Source organism: Chlorocebus sabaeus, chromosome 15 (genome assembly GCF_047675955.1).
Source record: "Chlorocebus sabaeus isolate Y175 chromosome 15, mChlSab1.0.hap1, whole genome shotgun sequence".
In the NCBI taxonomy this organism is placed as follows: Eukaryota; Metazoa; Chordata; class Mammalia; order Primates; family Cercopithecidae; genus Chlorocebus; species Chlorocebus sabaeus.
In genome coordinates, this window is record NC_132918.1 from 77473035 (window position 1) to 77491497 (window position 18463).

The following is an 18463-nucleotide window of genomic DNA, read 5'->3' on the forward strand; positions in this document are numbered from 1 at the left end:
ATGTTTCCTTGTCATTTACAACCCTGCCCCATTTCTGTTCCAGATAGTGGCACAGTTATGCTCCAGATGGAGGTGACTTTTCTTGGAGTTAAAGGAAAGAGGAGAGGGATGTGTGGTGTTTGCGCCATGCATCCTGCCATTATCCAACTCACAGATACGTTTGTGCGTCCTCTGGACTTTCTGGCTATGGTCTTTTCAGCCACCTCAGAGATTGTGTCACCTTGGCTTACCGAAGGGAGTGACCACATGAGAATCAAAGGCCCCGGGGTTCCTGAAATCCACACCAGGCAGGGCACATACAGGTGTCAAATCGCTTCTTGGGTTCTCTCCATAAGCAGCTAAATGACTACGCTGTTAACTTGATCTATTTCTCTCATACTGGGCCAGCAAACCCTGCTTTATTTTCCAGATACCTAGTGCTAATTCTCCTGTGTTTGTGACACGTTACTAATTCCAAATCTGGGCTATTTTTCTACTACTTGAGGCAGATTCCTTAGAGGTTTTTAATCTGATAAAGAGTTCTCAAACCTGGGCAATCCAAGGTGTGAGTCTCAGTTTGAGAGAGGACAGACCTCCTTTGACCCAGCAAGTCAGAGATCTTTCCTGGGTGGTGAGTTCTGTGCCCACAGAAGCAAGCATGGCTTGCTTAGCAGTACAGTACCTTGGGCCTGCCATGGACAATTACTTCTGGTTTTGATCTTCAATAAAAACTTCTGCTTCATTTTCTGGTACACTGCCTTTCTGATCACATTACAGGTCTGCACCTGCGTGTCTGTGCACATGTGTGTGTCCTTTGTAAATAACAGCCTGTTCTTTTCTTTCAGCCAGTCCTTGCCTGCTCCCCTGCCCTGGCTTTTTTATTTTTTAAGCTGGTTTCATTCTTTTAAATCAGAACTCCAATAAACAGTTGAGTAACCTGGCCTGAGGTCCCTGTCTCCTGGAGGTGGGAGTATGCACACAATGCTTATTGGCAATTTCCACAGAAGTGTGTTGAGCCACTTGCAATGCGATTTATTTTTCCTCCAGAACAACTGATCACAACTTCTGAGACATCTCTGATGTCCTCTGCAAACTCCAGCGTGCACGTTCCTGCGTGTGCTCTATTGACAAGGATTTGATGTGAACATCGTTTCTTTCAACTTTAGTACGTGTATCTGCAGAAGAATCTGTGTTCTTGTTGGTTCACAGAGCTGACTTCTTCGTTGGTTTCTATGACAGCTTTCTGAAACAACAGGCTGGGGTGTGTGTGTGTGTGTGTGTGTGTGTGTGTGTGTGTGTAGAGGAGGAGAGAGAGAGAGAAACAGTGCCCCATGGATTGATTTCATTTGATCATTATGCCTAGGTTTCCAAGTCTGTCACTCCACTGCATCCCTGTACTGTCATGCCTCTCTTCTACTCCCTTTTCTTTCTTTTTTTTTCTTTTCTTTTTCTTTTCTTTCTTTTTTTTTTTTTTTTTTTTTTTTTTGAGACAGAGTCTCACTCTGTCACCCAGGCTGGAGTGCAATGGCGTGATCTTGGCTCACTGCAACCTCTGACTATCAGGTTCAAGTTATTCTCGTGCCTCAGCATCCCAAGTAGCTGGGATTACAGGCGTGCGCCACCATGCCCAGCTAACTTTCTGTGTGTTTTTAGTAGAGACGGGGTTTCACCATGTTGGCCAGGCTGGTCTGGAACTCCTGACCTCAGGTGATCTGCCCGCCTCGGTCTCCCAAAGTTCTGGGATTACAGGTGTAAGCCACTGTGCCCAACCTTCTCCCTTTTCTTTCTCTGTCCCCTCTTGCTTATTTTCTTCATTCCTAACCATCACACCCAGTTTCATCCACTTTCACACAGAACATTATATATGATTCTAAATTAATTGAACTGAAGCAGTTTTACTGTTCTCTGTTATTAAACGTCAGCAGAACAGAATGATTTCTTTTTCTTCTTAAAGAAAGGAAAAGGGTGGTAATTAAAATGCTTTCTTTTTCCTCTTGAGTTTTTTGGATGCCATATATATGGTTTTGATGTCAAAATTTCAATCACCCTATATGATCCCATTTTTTTTTCAGTTTGTATTAAACCAAGAGCATTTTCCCGTAGTATTAAATATCCTTAGGAAATATACTTAACCATGTATAAGTTGATGGCATTTTTAGTGTTTTGTTTTAATTTGGGGATACACAACCTAATATATCCATTGGTCTATTGCTAGAGGTAGAATTACAGGATTTGAAGGGTAGATTTTCAAAGCTTTCAATAAATATGACTCAACTGCCTACCAGCCACGTATGAGTGCCCAGGTTAGCGCCCATGCATCTGGCATGGAGCAATATCTTGGAAAATACAACTTTGCTCATTTAATAGGTGAAAATGGTATCTTCATATTTTCAATTTGCATTTAAGTATCAGTAAGTTGAAGATCTGGAGATAACAGCACTTAGAAAAGGAAAAAGTTTACTTGCAAGAAATATGGGGACCTAGAAGGAACTGCTCATCAGATAAAAAACACAACAGGTCATTAACACCAAACACTGCAAAATTACCACGGTGACTGAATTTACAGTTGGTGTGTTCATGACAGAAAACCAGCAATTTTCTTACATGGTTATCATTTCTACAAAGGCTGGAGTAGTCTTCAGACAGCAGTTTTGCAAAAGTCTGGGATAAAGTTGTTTGCATTAAATAGTCAGCAACTTATAGGAAATGCTCTGGAGTTCATTTATTTGGGGGGCTAGGATTAGAGAGGGTTCAAAATGTTTGTTTTCTTCTAACCATGGGACATGACGGAGGCAAGAGACCAGTTTTGCTTCCATGAGGTTTTTCAGGTGTAGACAGGACTGTGTATTTCTGCTTGTATAACTATATGTGTCTTTTGCCCTGTTTAATTTTACTGGGACTTACCTTTTGCTTATTGAATTTTGCTATACATTAAACTCCATTGTCCTAAAATGTAAAAAAAATAGCTTTCAGTGTCATTTGCCTTTTCGTTTATGATATTTTTATCATAACTAACACTTTCATCTTTATGTAGTCAAATTGTTCAATTAGTTTCCTTATAATTTCTGCTTTGGCACCACACTTAGAAAGTCCTTTTCAGTCGGGTATGGTGGCTCACGCCTGTAATCCCAGCACTTTGGGAGGCCAAGGCAGGCAAATAACTAGAGGGCAGGAGTTCCAAGACCACCTGGCCAACATGGTAAAACCCCATCACTACTAAAATTACAAAAATTAGCTGTGCGTGGTGGTGCACATCTGTAATCCCAGCTACTCAGGAGGCTGAGGCAGAAGAATCCCTTGAACCTGGGAGGCGGAGGCTGCAGTGAGCCAAGATTGTGCCACTGCACTCCAGCCTGGGTGACAGAGCGACACTTCATTTTTAAAAAAAAAAAAAAAGGGAAGATATAAAATCTTTTTTGGCTTTTTAAATATTGTTTATAAGCATCCCACAGAATGAGAGAAAATATTTGCAAATCATATAACTGATAAAGGAATGATTTCCAGAATATACAAAGAATTCCTACAACTCAACAACAACAAAAACACTCAATTAAAAAACTGACAAAGGGCTTAAATAGGCATTCCTCCAAAGATATACAATGGCAATAAGCACATGAAACGATGCCCAACATCACTAATCACTAGAGAAATGCAAACCAAAACCACAATGAGATACCCCCTCACACTCATTAGGAAGCTTATTTTTTTCATGATATGTAGTTAATAACAAGAGTCAGTAAGGATGTGGGAAAATTGAACATGGGAACCGCTTTGCATTGCTGGTGGGAACATAACATGGTGCAGCCGCTATGGAAAACAGTATAGTGGTTCCTCAAAACCTTAAAAACAGAATTAGCGTATGATCTAGTAGTTCCACTTCTGGGTATATACCCACAAGAATTGAAAGCAAGGGCTCAGATATTTGTATGCTGACATTCATAGTAATATTAATCACAATAGCCAAAAAGTAGCAGGAATCCAATTGTCCACTGAGATGAATGGAGAAACAAAATGTGTTCTACACATACAATGGACTATTCTTTTTCTTTCTTTTTTTTTTTTTTTTTGAGACGGAGTCTCGCTCTGTCACCCAGGCTGCAGTGCAGTGGCGCGATCTCGGTTCACTGCAACCTTGGCTTCCCGGGTTCAAGCAATTCTCCTGCCTCAGCCTCCCGAGTAGCTGGGATTACAGGCACGCGCCACCACGCCTGGGTAATTTTCGTATTTTTAGTAGAGATGGGGTTTTGCCATGTTGGCCAGGCTGGTCTCGAATGCCTGACCTCATGATCCGCCTGCCTCAGCCTCCCAAAGTGCTGGGATTATGGGTGTGAGCCACCGCGTCTTGCCCATACAATGAACTATTGTTTAACCTTAAAAAGGAAAGAAATTCTGACACCTGCTACCACATAGATGAACTTTGGAGATATTATGTTAAGTGAACTAAGCCAGATACAAAAGAATAAACACTGTATAACTCCACCTATATGAGGTACACAGAGTAGCCAAATTCATGGAGACATAAAGTATAGTGGTGGTTCCAGGGACGTGGGGGAGTGGGGGGAGTTGTTTAATGAGTACAGAGTTTCATTCTAGGAAGATGAAAAAGTTTTGGAGGTGGATGGTGGTGATGATTGTGTAACAGTGTTCATGTGCTTAATGCCACTGAACTATACACTTAAAATGATTAAAATGGCAAGTTCTATGTCTATTTTACCACATTTAAAAGATATTTTGCTTACATTTCCTCTTAATACTTCATAATTGCATTGTGTACTTTTCAGAACTATTCTGGCTGAGAAAGCATCAGCAATTCCTATCTACACTTCAAGTGTACCCATTGGTGGTGACAGGTGGTGGCTGGGTGCCTGGTGAAAATGAAATCAAGGCTGAGTTAGAAATGAGGACAGACCTTGAGAGATGGAGTCAGGCGTGCTCCTCAGGCTCTTTTGATGACAAGGAGCATGGATTTTCTTAGACTACCTGTCCCACTTACTATCACCATATAACAAACTACCCTAAAATTTCGTTGATTAAGCAAAACCATTTTATTATATGTCACAACTACATGGACGCTGCATGTTTTTTTTTACCTACCCTTGGAAGGCACATCGTGTTACTTCCACTGCACTGTGTTGACTATGGTAATGTCAGCTCAGATTCAAGGGGAAAGGAATCACAGGCCCCGTCCTGATGGGGGAGTGGCAAAGTCACATTGAGGAGAGCATGTGGGATGGAGGTACTGTTGTAGCCATCTTTGAAAAATAGAATCTCCTCCACTGCTAAGAAAAAGAGGATTTATTATAAAAATACAAAAGACTAGAATTAGGAAAACCCTGGAATGGACCAGTTGCTCTGTCTCTGACCTCTGCATGTCTGCTTTGCCCTCTCTCTACTCAGTTTCTCTCGGTCTTGTTTGGTTTCCCTCAGCCTCTGCTCCTCCCCAGCACACTGGCCTTTGACCCGCTATGGCCTCTCCAGCCTTTCTCAAGCTTCCCAGAATGTGTTAGTTCAAATTCCAGAGAGAGGCTCTGACTGGCTCATCTCCTATGTCTCAGCAACACTTGGTCCAATCAAATGGAGGGGCTGGCACAGGCTGGGAGTAAAGGGAAAGAGGAGCTGGGCGGCTCTCAGATCACCCTGCACTGCTTCTCACACCTGGCTGCATATTCGGATCACCCACGCAGCTTTAAAAACAGACCCGCGGCCTGGGTCCCACCCTCAGAGATTCTGATTCAATTGATCTGGGGTTAGAGACTAAGCATGTGTGTTGTTTTAGATGCATGGTACCCATGCGTCTCCCGAAACCAGGGAATTTGCTGCTCGCTGTGATGACCGGGGAATAGCCGCCAGGTGTGGACAGCAAGCTAGCCCAGGGAGTATCATTTATCAGACAGGGAAAGGAAAACAGGCTTTTCTTGCTTTTTAGCATGTGTTGTTGCTTTTGTTGTTTTTTTCACAAATCTCAAAGAAATTGTGAACTCGAAGAGACTTTAGAGACAATCTAATTCAACACATTCATTTGCAGGTATGGAATAGGGCAACCAATTCGTCCTGGTTTAGCTGGGACTGCCCCAACTTTAGCATTGGAAGTACTGCCACATCCCAGGGAAATCCCTCAGTCCCAGGCAAACCGAAAAGGCTGTACCTTATATAGAAACTCCAACCCATTCGCAGTCACTGCTTGTCCTCCCTGCCCCCAGCTGCTGGCAACCATTTATCCACTTTCTGTCTGTATGGATTTGCATATTCTGGACAGTTCATATAACTGGAATCCCACAATATGTGGCCTTTTGTTTCTGGCTTAGTCCACTTAGCATGTTTTTAAGGTTCATTCATGAAGTAGCAGGTGCACATACTTCATTTCTCTTTATGGCTAAATAACACTCCCTTATATGGCTTTACCACATTCATCTGTTGATGGACGTTTGGGTCATTTCCACTTTGGGGCTATTATGAATAACAGCTCCTGTGAACATGTGTGTGCAGGTTTCTGTGTGGACATGTCTTTAGTTTTCTTGGGTATACACCTAAGAGTGGGATTGCTGGGTCACACGATAACTCCATGTTTAACATTTTGAAGAACTGCCAGACTTTATTAAAGTGTCTCTATCATTTTATGTTTGTACCAGCACAAATACGAAGATTCTAATTCCTCCATAGCCTCACTAGCACCTGTTATTATCTACCTTTTGATTCTAGCCATCCTAGTAGGTGTAAAGTAGTATCTCATTGTGGTTTTGATTTATGTTTCCCTGATGATTAATAATGTTTAACATCTTTTCATGTGCTTATTGGCCATTTGTGTATCTTCTTAAAGAAATGTGTATTCAGATCCTTTGCTCATTTTAAAACTGGGTTATTTATCTTTTTATTACTGAATTGTAAGAGTTCTTATCTATTCTAGATACAAGCCCCTTGTCACATACATGATTTACAAACATTTTCTTCCTTTCAGTGGTTTTCTTTTTCATTTGCTGGAAGGTGTCCTTGAAGCATAATAGTTTTTAATTTTGATGAAGTCTCATTTATCTATTTTTTCTTTTGTTGCTTGTGCTGTTGGTGTTATAGCTAAGAAACCATTACCTAATCCAAGATCATGAAGATTTAAGCCTATGCATTCTTTTAAGAGTTTTATAGTTTAGCTCTCACATTTATTTAGGTCTTTGCTCCATTTTGATGAAGTTTTGTATATGGCATTAAGTAGGAGTTCAATTTCGTTCTTTTGCATATGGCTATCCAGTTGTTTCACCACCATTTTTGAAGAAACTTCCTTCTCCACTGAATGGTCTTGGCACCCTTTTAGAAAACAAGTTGACCATAGATGTATAAATTTCTGTCAGAACTCTCACTTCTATTTCATTGACTTATATATCTATCCTTACACCAGTACCATACTGTCTGGACTACTACAGATTTGCAGTAAGTTGTGAAATAGAGGAATGCAAATCCTCCAACTTAATTCTTCCTTTTTAAGATGATTGTGGTTATTCTGGATACCTTGAATTTCCATATGATTTTTCTTTTTAGTTTTTCTCATTACTGTTGGGTTTATTTCATTTTTTATTTAATTAATTTTAATTGACAAATAAAAATAGTACATATTTATCACATGCAACATGTTTTGAAATATGTATACATTATAAAATGGCTAAATTGAGCTAATTAACAAATCCATATGATTTTCAAGATCAGTTTGTTGATTTCTACAAAAAAATCCAGGTGAGATTTTGATAAGGACCACATTGAAACTATAGATCACTCCAGGGCGTACTCCCATCTGAACAATGTTAAGTCTTTCAATCCATGGACATGGGATATCTTTTCATCTGTGTAGGTCTTCATTGATTTCTTTCAGCAGTGTTTTGTAATTTGAGTGTACTAGTCTTATACTTCTTATGTTAAACTTATTCCCAAGTAGGTTACTCTTTTTGATACTATTATAAATGGAAATGGAATTTTTAGATTAATTTCATTTTCAGATTGTTTGCTTCCAGCATATAGAAATACAATTGATTTTTGTATATTGATTTTACCTCCTTGCTGAACTTGTTTATTAGTTCCAGTAATTTTTAGTGGATACTTCGTAATTTCATATATACAAGACCTATGTCTGCCAATAGATAACATATAGTTTATTTCTTCCTTTCAAATCTAGATACCCTTTATTTTATTTTCTTTCCTAATTAATTTGTCAGTTAGTTGAATGTTGAGTAGAAGTGGTGAGCACAGACATTCTTATTTTGTTCCTGATTTTAGGAAAAAAGCATTTGTCTTCCACCATTATGTATGATATTACCTACGAGCTTTCTTTTTGTAGATGCCCTTTATCAGGTTTAAGAAGTTCCCTTCTAGTCCTGGTTAGTTGAGTGTTTTTGTCATGAATGTATGTTCAATTCTGTCAAATGCTTTTCCTGTGTCTACTGAGATGACCATGTGGCTTTTGTCCTTTTTTCTATTCATGTGGTATATTACATGATTTATTTTCATATATTGCCAACCTTGTATTCCTGGGATAAATCCCATTGTCCAGGGGGTATAATTCTTCTATTTCACTGGTATTTTGTTAAAGGTTTTTGACTACATTTATAAGGGATATTGATCTGGAGTTTTCTTTTATTGAGTTGTCTCAGGTATCAGGGATAATACTGGCATCATGGAATGAGTTGGGAAATGTTCCCTCCTCTTCTACTTTTTGAAAGAGTTTGTGAAGATAATGGTATTCATTCTTTTTCAAATGTTTGATATAATTCACCAAGTGAAGCCATCTGAGTCTGGGGCTTTCTTTGTGAGTAGTTATTTGATTACAAATTCAATCTCTTTACTTGCTGTAATTCTCTACATAGCATTCATCTTGAATGCCTACACAATACTGTGTCAGGTCCAGTGCTAGTTCTTAAATTTCTTTTGGGAGATTTGGACACTAAGAAGAGGGAAAGGGGCTAGATTCGTTCATTCATGTGGGTGTTCTTTCAAAACATGTATTGAGTATCCCGGCTGTGTTCTGTGCTCATCCCTGAAGCTACTAAGACAAAAAAGACAGCCACAGGAACTACCCTTAGGACGAAGGAGTGAACAAGTTGATTTCAGATGAGAGTCTGGGTGGCCACCTGCTGAGTGTGAGAGGAGACCCAGCAGTACTCATTGGTGTTGGAGTCATTCTTAGCTCCAAACAAACGATAATGCCTCAGAGTCCTCTGGCACTTTGTAGGTTATAAAGTGCTTTCACTTATAAAATCTCATAACAGTTGATCCTTAGAGGCAATTCAGCAAAATTCATTATTCCTCTTTGCAAAAGATGGAATACCAATGTTCAGAGAAGGTCAGTATGAATTCAAACTTTTAGGCAGTGCTTCTCCTGTACTAGCCCCATGTAAGGCCCTAGGAGATAAAGATATGACAAGGTTCTTGCCTTCAAGGAGCTGTCAGTCTGAGATAGAAAGAAAGAGACAGGAAGTCAGAGAGACCTAACAGTCTATGATGGTCATCTCACAGGGTGAAATGGAGGCAGAGAGGAGGGGGTTCAGAAATGGTTTCGCCATGAATGTGACCCTTAAAATGTGGCTGGGAGCAACCTGGACATTACACCAGGAAATAACAAAAGTCATTCAGAACTGGGATGATTATATGTCCTAGTTTCCCCAGGATAATACGTTTGCTTCTATTGTCACAGTTTAAGTATCAGTAGCACCCTTTTTTCCTCTCAAAATACATGTTTGCTATATGCATGCTTTCAAAGTATTTCCCTAAAAAACTGTTGTAATTATGAAGGAAAAAATAGTAACTTTACCGTAGAGAAATCTGGCAGATGCTTAATCCAGTAACAAAGATTAATATCTTCACAGATGGTACCGATGGACATCATGTGCCTCCTGTTAAGATGTGCTGAGAGCTTTCCGCGCTACCCACAGAGTGGTCCATACGGCGTTGTTCTGGATTCCAGTCGTAACTTAAAGGGAAACTTTCACAATATCCAGAGCCCTTGATGTCCTACAAATGAAGGAGGAGGATGTCCTTAAGTTCCTTGCAGCAGGAACCCACTTAGGTGGCACTAATCTTGACTTCCAGATGGAACAGTACATCTGCAAAAGGAAAAGTGATGGCATCTACATCCTAAATCTGAAGAGGACCTGGGAGGAGCTTCTGCTGGCAGCTCGTGCCATTGTTGACATTGAAAACCCTGCTGATGTCAGTGTCATATCCTCCAGGAATACTGGCCAGAGGACCGTGCTGACGTTTGCTGCTGCCACTGGAACCACTCCAATTGCTGGCCGCTTCACCCCTGGAACCTTCACCAACCAGATCCAGGCAGCTTTCTGGGAGCCACAGCTTCTTGTGGTTACCGACCCCGGGGCTGACCACCAGCCTCTCACAGAGGCATCTTATGTTAACCTACCTATCATTGCTCTGTGTAACACAGATTCTCCTCTGCACTATGTGGACATTGCCATCCCATGCAACAACAAGGGCACTCACTCAGTGGGTGTGATGTGGTGGATGCTGGCTCGGGAAGTTCTGCGCATGCATGGCACCATTTCCCGCAAACACCCGTGGGAGGTCATTCTTGATCTCTACTTCTACAGAGATCCTGAAGAGACTGAAAAAGAAGAGCAGGCTGCTACTGAAAAGGCTGTGACCAACAAGGAAATCAAGGTGAATGGACTGCTCCAGCTCCTGAGGTCACTGCTACTCAGCCTGAGGTTGCAGACTGGTCTGAAGGTGTGCAGGTGCCCTCTGTGCCTATCCAGCAGTTCCCTACTGAAGACTGGAGCGCTCAGCCTGCCACGGAAGACTGGTCTGCAGCTCCCACTGCTCAGGCCACTGAATGGGTAAAAGCAACCACTGAATGGTCTTAAGCTGTTCTTGTACGGGCTCTTAAGGAACATGGAAATAAGGTTGATGGAAAATAAACATCAGTTTCTTAAAAAAAAAAAATATTGTGTTGAGAAGGGCCAGGCACAGTGGCTCACGTCCATAATCCCAGCACTTTGGGAGGCCGAGGCGGGCAGATCACATGAGGTCAGGAGTTCGAGCCAGCCTGGCTAACATAGTAAAACCCCGTCTGTACTAAAAATACAAAATTAGCTGGCCATGGTGGCGTGTGCCTGTAATCCCAGCTACTCAGGAGGTTGAAGCAGGAGAATTGCTTGAACCCAGGAGGTGGAGGTTGCAGTGAGCCAGGATCACGTCACTGCACTCCAGCCTGGGCAACAGAGTGAGACTCTGTCTCAAAAAAAAAAAAAAAGAAAGAAAGAAAGAAAACAAAAGAAAAAATGTGCCAAGAAGGACACAACAGCACTTTTGTGATATTGTTGCCAGAAATATATAAACCGCATCTGGTCACTAAGAAATATCAGACAAACCCCAACTAAGGGACATTCCACACAACAACTGAGCCACAAAACATATCAAGGTCATGAGAGACAAGAAAGACTAAGGAACCATTCTAGATTAAAGGACGCTAAAGAGAAACGACAACTAAATGCAACACATGGTACAAGATTATATCCTGAATGGAAAAAAAGTACATCAGCAGGCCGTGTGAAATCTGAGGACTGGAGATTAGATAATGGCACTGCTATCCATGTAGAACGTCCTTAGGTTTAGGAAATACACATAGAAGTAATTAGGGTTTTTTCAAAGTGCCACAGTTTGGATGATAAATGGTGATGGTGTGGTCTCCCTTTCCAGAACCCAGTGAGAACCCAGCCCTCTCCACTCCCAGGCTGTGGACCTGTCACTGTCAGCCACCTCAGATGGCCACTCAACTCCTCACCACTGAGAGGGCATTCAGATGAGCCAGCGGCTGGTGTGCCCCGGGACACACAGGACCCCTTGTCAGCACCATGCCAACCTGTCCACCCATGAGGTGTCTCTGTTCCTCCAGCACCTTAATTCCCTAATAAGGTCTCAGCCAAGTGAAACCACCACTCAGCTTTTCCCGGCAGTCAGAAGTAAGAGTCTCAAACAAAGGAAAAAAACAAACGGGAGAAAAGTTGGCCTTTTTGTGGTCATTTCCACTTTCTTGTTGGGTGGGCCGAGGCCTCCTCAGACCGGATTCTCTGAATATGTCCTACGTGGTCTGTAGGCTAAATGGTTACTAGAGAAACTGTGTTTTTCTTCCAACTACATCCTTGCACCCGACTTACGGGTCTCTTAAAATCAGGTAATCCTCTAGGGCCAGAATACGAGATGTGGACATCTTGGGCAAGCTAATAATTTGGCATTCCCTTAAACTGATGTTCCGTAAATATTTGTTAATGGGGAGCAGAAGGAACTGATTTTCTGTTCATACATAGGCAGTTTGACTCACTGAATATACCTCTGCTGGCCGGAGCAGAGTCAGTGGACTTCAAATAACGGGCAAAAAATATTTCCCCTGGATCTGAAGTCCTAATTCTTTCTCCAGCTTTTTTCTTCTTTTCTTGTCCTTCTTTTTCTTTCTTTCTCTTTTTTCTTTTTCCTTTCTTTCTTCCTTCCTACCTTCTTTTTTTTTTTTTTAATTTTTATTTTTTCAGAGACAGAGTCTTGCTCTGTTGCCCAGGTTGATCTTGAACTCCTGGCATTAAGCCACCCTCCTACTTCAGCCTCCTGTGTAGCTGGGACTACAAATGCATGCCAGTTTTCTTTGGGATTTTCGGAACCAGGCAAATATTTTTAATATCAGTTACAGAATTAAGTTCTTTTATGATTCAGTTTATCACTTACTATCATCTCTGCCTGCCCTGTGCCTCATTTTTATATGTATTTTACTTTATTGGATTTTCCCCCTTCATCTCTGTTCTGTGTTTCTTTTTTTCTTTTTCTATTTTTTTTTAAGAAAGGGTCTCACTCTGTCGCCCAGGCTGGAGTGCAGTGGTGCGATCTTGGCTTACTGCAACCTCTGCCTCCAGGATTCCCAAGTACCTGACATTACAGGTGCACACCACCATGCCTGGCTAATTTTTGTACTTTTAATAGAGACAAATTTTCGCCATGTTGGTCATGCTGGTCTTGAACTCCTGGCCTCAGGTGATCCACCCACCTCAATCTCCCAAAGTGCTGGGATTACAAGTGTGAGCCACCGCACCCGTCTCTGTTCTGCATTTTCATTCCACCCTTCTCCCCAACAGCACTCATTATAATGTGTAGTATTTCCTTAGCTATGACCCTACCTTTGAAAAATACAGAGCACAACTTAGTATATGTATGCATTTTAAGTGCATGTAAATGTAATCCAGCTTTAGCTGCATCAGGATGATCTGGAGAAAACACAGATCCCTGGACCAGAGAGTCTGATTCAGCAGGTCTGCATGGGGCCTGAGAGTTAACATTTGTAACAGGTGGCCTGGGGATTCTGAGGCTGTGGACAGTGGACCACACATCAAGCTGCACAATTCTAGATCTCCCTCTACTATAAAATAAATAAAAAATAAAAGAAATAAAATGATAATAATACAAAGTATTATCATTCAACATCATGTTTTCAAAGTCTGTCTATATTATGGACGTACCTTGAGTTCATTGCTTCCATCTGGTCCAAGTGTCTGCCTCTCTTCAACAGTGTACTTTCCTACCCTCCCAATGAGGGACACCTTAGGTTGCCTGCAACTCCTCTATCACACAGGATGCTGCAATGAATGTTGTTTTCCAGGTGTCCTCATGTACCTAGGAATGAGATTTTCTGGGTCATATATCCAGGAGAGGAGAATACTGGGCTGTTAGGTACATATTTGCACATCTAATTTCTCTAAGTATTTTCAGACTGCTTGTTCTCCAGGCCAACAAAGCCGAATCCACTCCCACACACCATGGTGCATGAGGAGTCCACACACTTCCTGGGAGACATAAAGAAGTTTTAATTTTGATAATTAAAAAAAATCTGTCAGTCCCTGTAACAGCAAGATTATAAACAATCTTTGGTTTCAGAATTTTACCTCACCAACACTGCATGCTGCAAAAATCCTGGGCAGCCACGTCTGTGCCCATGAGGAACGCCCACACACACAGAGGCACACACGCCTCAACCCCATGACACAGCCTGGCTCAGCACAGGCAGCAGCCATGTTTATTCTCCTGTCTTACTTACCCTCATAAATCAGAGGCCTGCTTGATATGGCTCCAACTTCTGCTCCATGAAGCCTTTGGAACCGGAACTTGCTCCAGGGTTGTGAGAAGACCATTAGCTCCCTGCAGGCTGGACCAGAAGCTCTGTGGCAGTGGCCAGACAACCCATTGTCTGGGATTATCTGATTTCACTCTGTAGGGTTGTTTTCCTGTTGTTACCTGATTCTCTCAACAATGAGCATAAAAATAGAATCTTCCTGACTAGCCCAGGGTTTTAAAATTACCAACAAAAGGGTGCAGCAGATGTCTTTTTGGACTTCAGATTATTTTTTAAAGGCTATCCTCTTTGGCACAACCAAAGGTAAATTGAATATTGCATTCAAATAACCCACTTTTCCTTTCTAGAGGGGAAAGGGGAGGATTAGTGGGCGTATGGTAATTTGTACAATCCTCTAAATAACAGGTAACTACAACCAGTCTGGTTACACTGACTGAAATGCCAGGAACCCTTTGGAAAAAAGTGGTCAACTGATTTGGAGAATAGTAAATGTGACTTTTGAAAAGCAGATTTTAAAAATTTCAGGGAAAAGTACATATTCATTCTTTCAAGTATTTATTTTTTTAATTGACAAATAATAACTGTACATATTCATGGGGTACATAGAGATGTTTCAGTACATTTAATGTACAACGATGAGATTAGCGTAATTAGTGTATCCATCAGCTCAAACAGTTATGATTCCTTTGTGTTGGAATCATTCGATATCCTCCTTCTAGTTATCTAGCCATTTGAAACTGTATAAAATATTATTGGGTTTGTGGGGGATTTTTGTTTGTTTTGTTTTGTTTTCTTTCCTTTTTTTTTTTTTTTTTTTTGAGACAGATTCTCACTCTGTTGCCCAGGCTGGAGTGCAATGGCATGATCTCGGCTCACCGCAGCCTCCGCCTCCCGGGTTCAAGCGATTCTCATGTCTTGGCCTCCTGAGTAGTTGAGATTACAGTCATGCACCACCACACCTGGCTAATTTTTGTGTTTTCAGTAGAGACGGGGTTTCACCATGTTGGCCAGGCTGGTCTCGAACTCCTGACCTTAAGTGATTCGCCCTGCCTCGGCCTCTCAAAGCGCTGGGATTTTAGGCGTGCACCACCTCGCCTGGCCTGTATAATATATTATTGTTAACTGTAGTCATCCTACACTGGTATAGAACGTTACAACTTATTTTTCATAGCTAGCTGTTCATTCAAGTTTTTTATTGAGACTTTTAGAACTAGTGTGGTACTGTTTATTCCTCTGTCCTTCACATTTTGAAAAAAATCAACAATTAATTTAAAAGCAAAAACCTTAAAATCCATGCTTATCAACTTTGCAAATGAAACCCAAACTCAAAGAAATGGCAAATAAAAGAGATGGCATAATCAATATTTAAATGATTTCAACAGATCAGAATCCTGAGGTGTAGCCAACAAGATAAAAGGGAAATGACAGCTGTGTTTATGTATAAAATAAATACAACTGCACAGGTATGGGACGACAGGTGCCTGGCATTGTCCCAGTTTGTATGGCACATGGTTTGTTGTGGAAATCAAGATAATGCAGTTTTAGGCAGCATGAATAGGACGAAAGAGTGGTGGTCAGGAAAAATCAAAGCAGCACCTGGCACTCTGCATGCCCAGCTCCCCAACACCTGACACTCTGCATGTCCAGCTCCTTCGAGATACAACACACTTCGTGAGGCAGGGATTGCATCTGTCCTGTGCTCTTCTAGATCCCTGGATGACAAGTAGTGCCTGCCCCCCACTTAGGCGCTCAATGCCTAGTTGATGAAAGAATGAAGAAATACCATATTCAGTACAGCACTCCCCTTTCAGAGGGAACATCCAAAATGAAGATCCATCTTGAGGAGGACGGTCAGAATGGTGTGGGGTTTGGATTCTGGGTACGACTAACTTAGGCCACAGAAAGTCTGGGCTGAACATGTGTAATGAACCTGATAACATCTTAAAATATCCAGAAGGTGGTCATGGGAAGAAGTAGAATTGTGCTTCTTGGTTCAGAGCCCAGAAATGCACTGCTGGATGACAGAGAGGCAGATCTGGCTTTAATGTAATACCCTTTTCATAGTGAGGACTGTCGGGTGTTGGAAGATGGACAGCCTCTTACAGCAGCGTGTTCTCTCCCACAGACATATTCCAGCAGCACCTGATGACTTTGAGGGGATCCTGTTGAGTTAGGAATTTTATGTCCCCCAGAATTATGTTTCTTGGGTTTCCTCAATTATATTTAAAAAAGGAAGAAAACAAACAAACAAAAAGTATCTATAATCCATTTCCAAGGAAACCACCCGAGGTGAAAATAAAAGTATTAAGAAACATTTAGGCCAGAGGCGGTGGCTCAGGCCTATAATTCCAGCACTTTGGGAGACTGAGACAGGCAGATCACTTGAGGTCAGGAGTTTGAGACCAGACTGGCCAACATGGTGAAACCCCATCTCTACTAAAAATACAAAAGTTAGCCAGGCGTGGTGGCGCATGTCTGTAATCCCAGCTACTCAGGAGGCTGAGGCAGGAGAATTGCTTGAACACAGGAGGTGGAGCCAAGATCGTGCCACTGCACTCTAGCCCGGGTGACAGAGTGAGACTCTGTCTCAAAAAAAAAAAAAAAAAAAAAAAAAAAAGAAAGAAAAGGAATATTTAAGACATTATTTTATTTTTATTTATTTGGTTTTGGGAGATGGGATGTCACTTGTTTCCTCATCTGGCCTTGAACTCCTAGGCTCAAGGGATTCACGCCACCAGCCTTCTGAGGAGCTAGGACTACAGGCATGAGCCACTGTGCCTGGCTTTTAAAACCTTATGTTAAATTCTTCTTGTTGAAGCTTAAATCGGTAGTGGAAATAAAGGCTATCATTTTTTAGCTGGATCCAGATTATAAAAGGTCTTGAATATTTGGCCTCCCAAAATCTAAATTGTATTCAGGTGGTCTCAAGCAGTTCTTGCTTTTTAGGGCCAATGCTGGCCTTCAAAATCTGAAGGGCTCCTTTGTTAATTAGCTAGATTAACCATTCCACAATAGATACACACTTCAAAACATCATGTTGTACATGATAAAAAAAACATACAATGATATCCGTCCATTTAAATAAATAATAATTTCAAACAAAATAAAACAAAAATACTAAGTGTTCAACCAAAGAGATTGTTCTGAGAAACATATGTGAGTTGACTGCCGCCATCAAGGATCATAAAACTTACAACTTTACACCTTCTCAGAGCAGAAACTTCCAAGAAGAAATGGATCCTATTTATTGCTAAACCTGCTGGGTTTGTTTCTTTAATCATAAATCTCCACAACTTCCACCTAAACCTCTAGCTACATTGGCAGAATTGGGTCTATAAAGTAATACAAGTCCTCCCTTGGGATGGCAGGCCGGGAGCCCATTTATCCAAGGAGCCACATTCTTGGTCGCCCGGAGGAAGGGGAGGGAAGAGCATTCTTTATGAGCAATGCCTCCAAGACTGCATGTCTTAAGGTCAGGGTCTCTTGCCTATGGTGGATAGTTATTAATGTGTCTGCTCAGGACAGGACACCCCCCTTCTTCTGGCTCTACTCCTCACCCTCAACCTGTTCTTATCCTCTTGTTTAGAGTCATCTGCTTTCAGATCTCACACCCTAAGCCACAGGGATTGGCAGAGGTAGGGCCCCAACTCCAAGTAAACCAATAACATTATCCAATCTTGTACCACAGCAATTGGAACAAAGATGCAACCCAAACTGGGCCAAAGGTAAACAGGGCATTCCTCTCGGATGATGGAGCAGAAGTTGGGAACCTGGGAATTATTGATGCCTGTGTCTTCCATGCCTGGCAGAAGCTAACTCAAGGGAATGAACAGGATACCTGGGTGGCAGATTGCGCTTCCACAAAATGGCCACAGTCATATTTCCCATCACACATGTTTTTCCAGAACCTGGCCACTCCCGAACAAGAAGTGGAGTCTACGGTTGTCCCCATCCCCTGAAACAACTGGGTGGGCCTTTGTGACTGCCTCCATCAGTAGAGAAGGGCAGAAGTGATACTATCTGACGTCTGAGCCCAGCCCACAGAAGCCACCCAGCTTCCTCCTGGCTGTCTTTGGGGATGGCTTGCCCTTGGAACCTGGCTCTGCTGCTATGAGAAGCCACATGAAGAGACCCACCTAGAGAGATCCCTCCAGCCTCAGCCCTGGCTGATTGTCTAGTTGACAGCACCAACTTGACGGCCTGACTGAGCCATCTTAGAAGCAGATTTTCCCCAGTTGAGGCCTGCAGCTGACACCACATGGAACAGAGACTTCCTTTCCTTCCCTACCAAACCCTGTTCAAACTGCACAGTCATGAGCATAATCGTGTTGTGGGGCTGCAAACTTCAACATAGCACGATCTGCTCTCAAAGGATTCACTTTA

At 41.9% G+C, this 18463-nt stretch overlaps 1 long non-coding RNA gene and 1 pseudogene across 2 annotated transcripts in view; one reads left to right on the top strand and one right to left on the bottom strand.

The window, feature by feature from the left end:
* Positions 1-1480: 1480 nt before the first annotated feature.
* LOC103241824 (uncharacterized) overlaps positions 1481-18463 on the bottom strand; it is a 55408-nt gene continuing 38425 nt past the window's right edge. For both annotated transcript variants that reach the window (XR_005241930.2, XR_012095605.1), the window contains 3 exons: positions 13470-13623; positions 9767-9966; positions 1481-9406 (listed from right to left, as the gene is read on the bottom strand). This is a non-coding gene — a long non-coding RNA (uncharacterized lncRNA). The remainder of the gene's footprint in view (positions 9407-9766; positions 9967-13469; positions 13624-18463) is intronic.
* LOC140713504 (small ribosomal subunit protein uS2B-like) lies at positions 9964-13375 on the top strand (annotated as a pseudogene).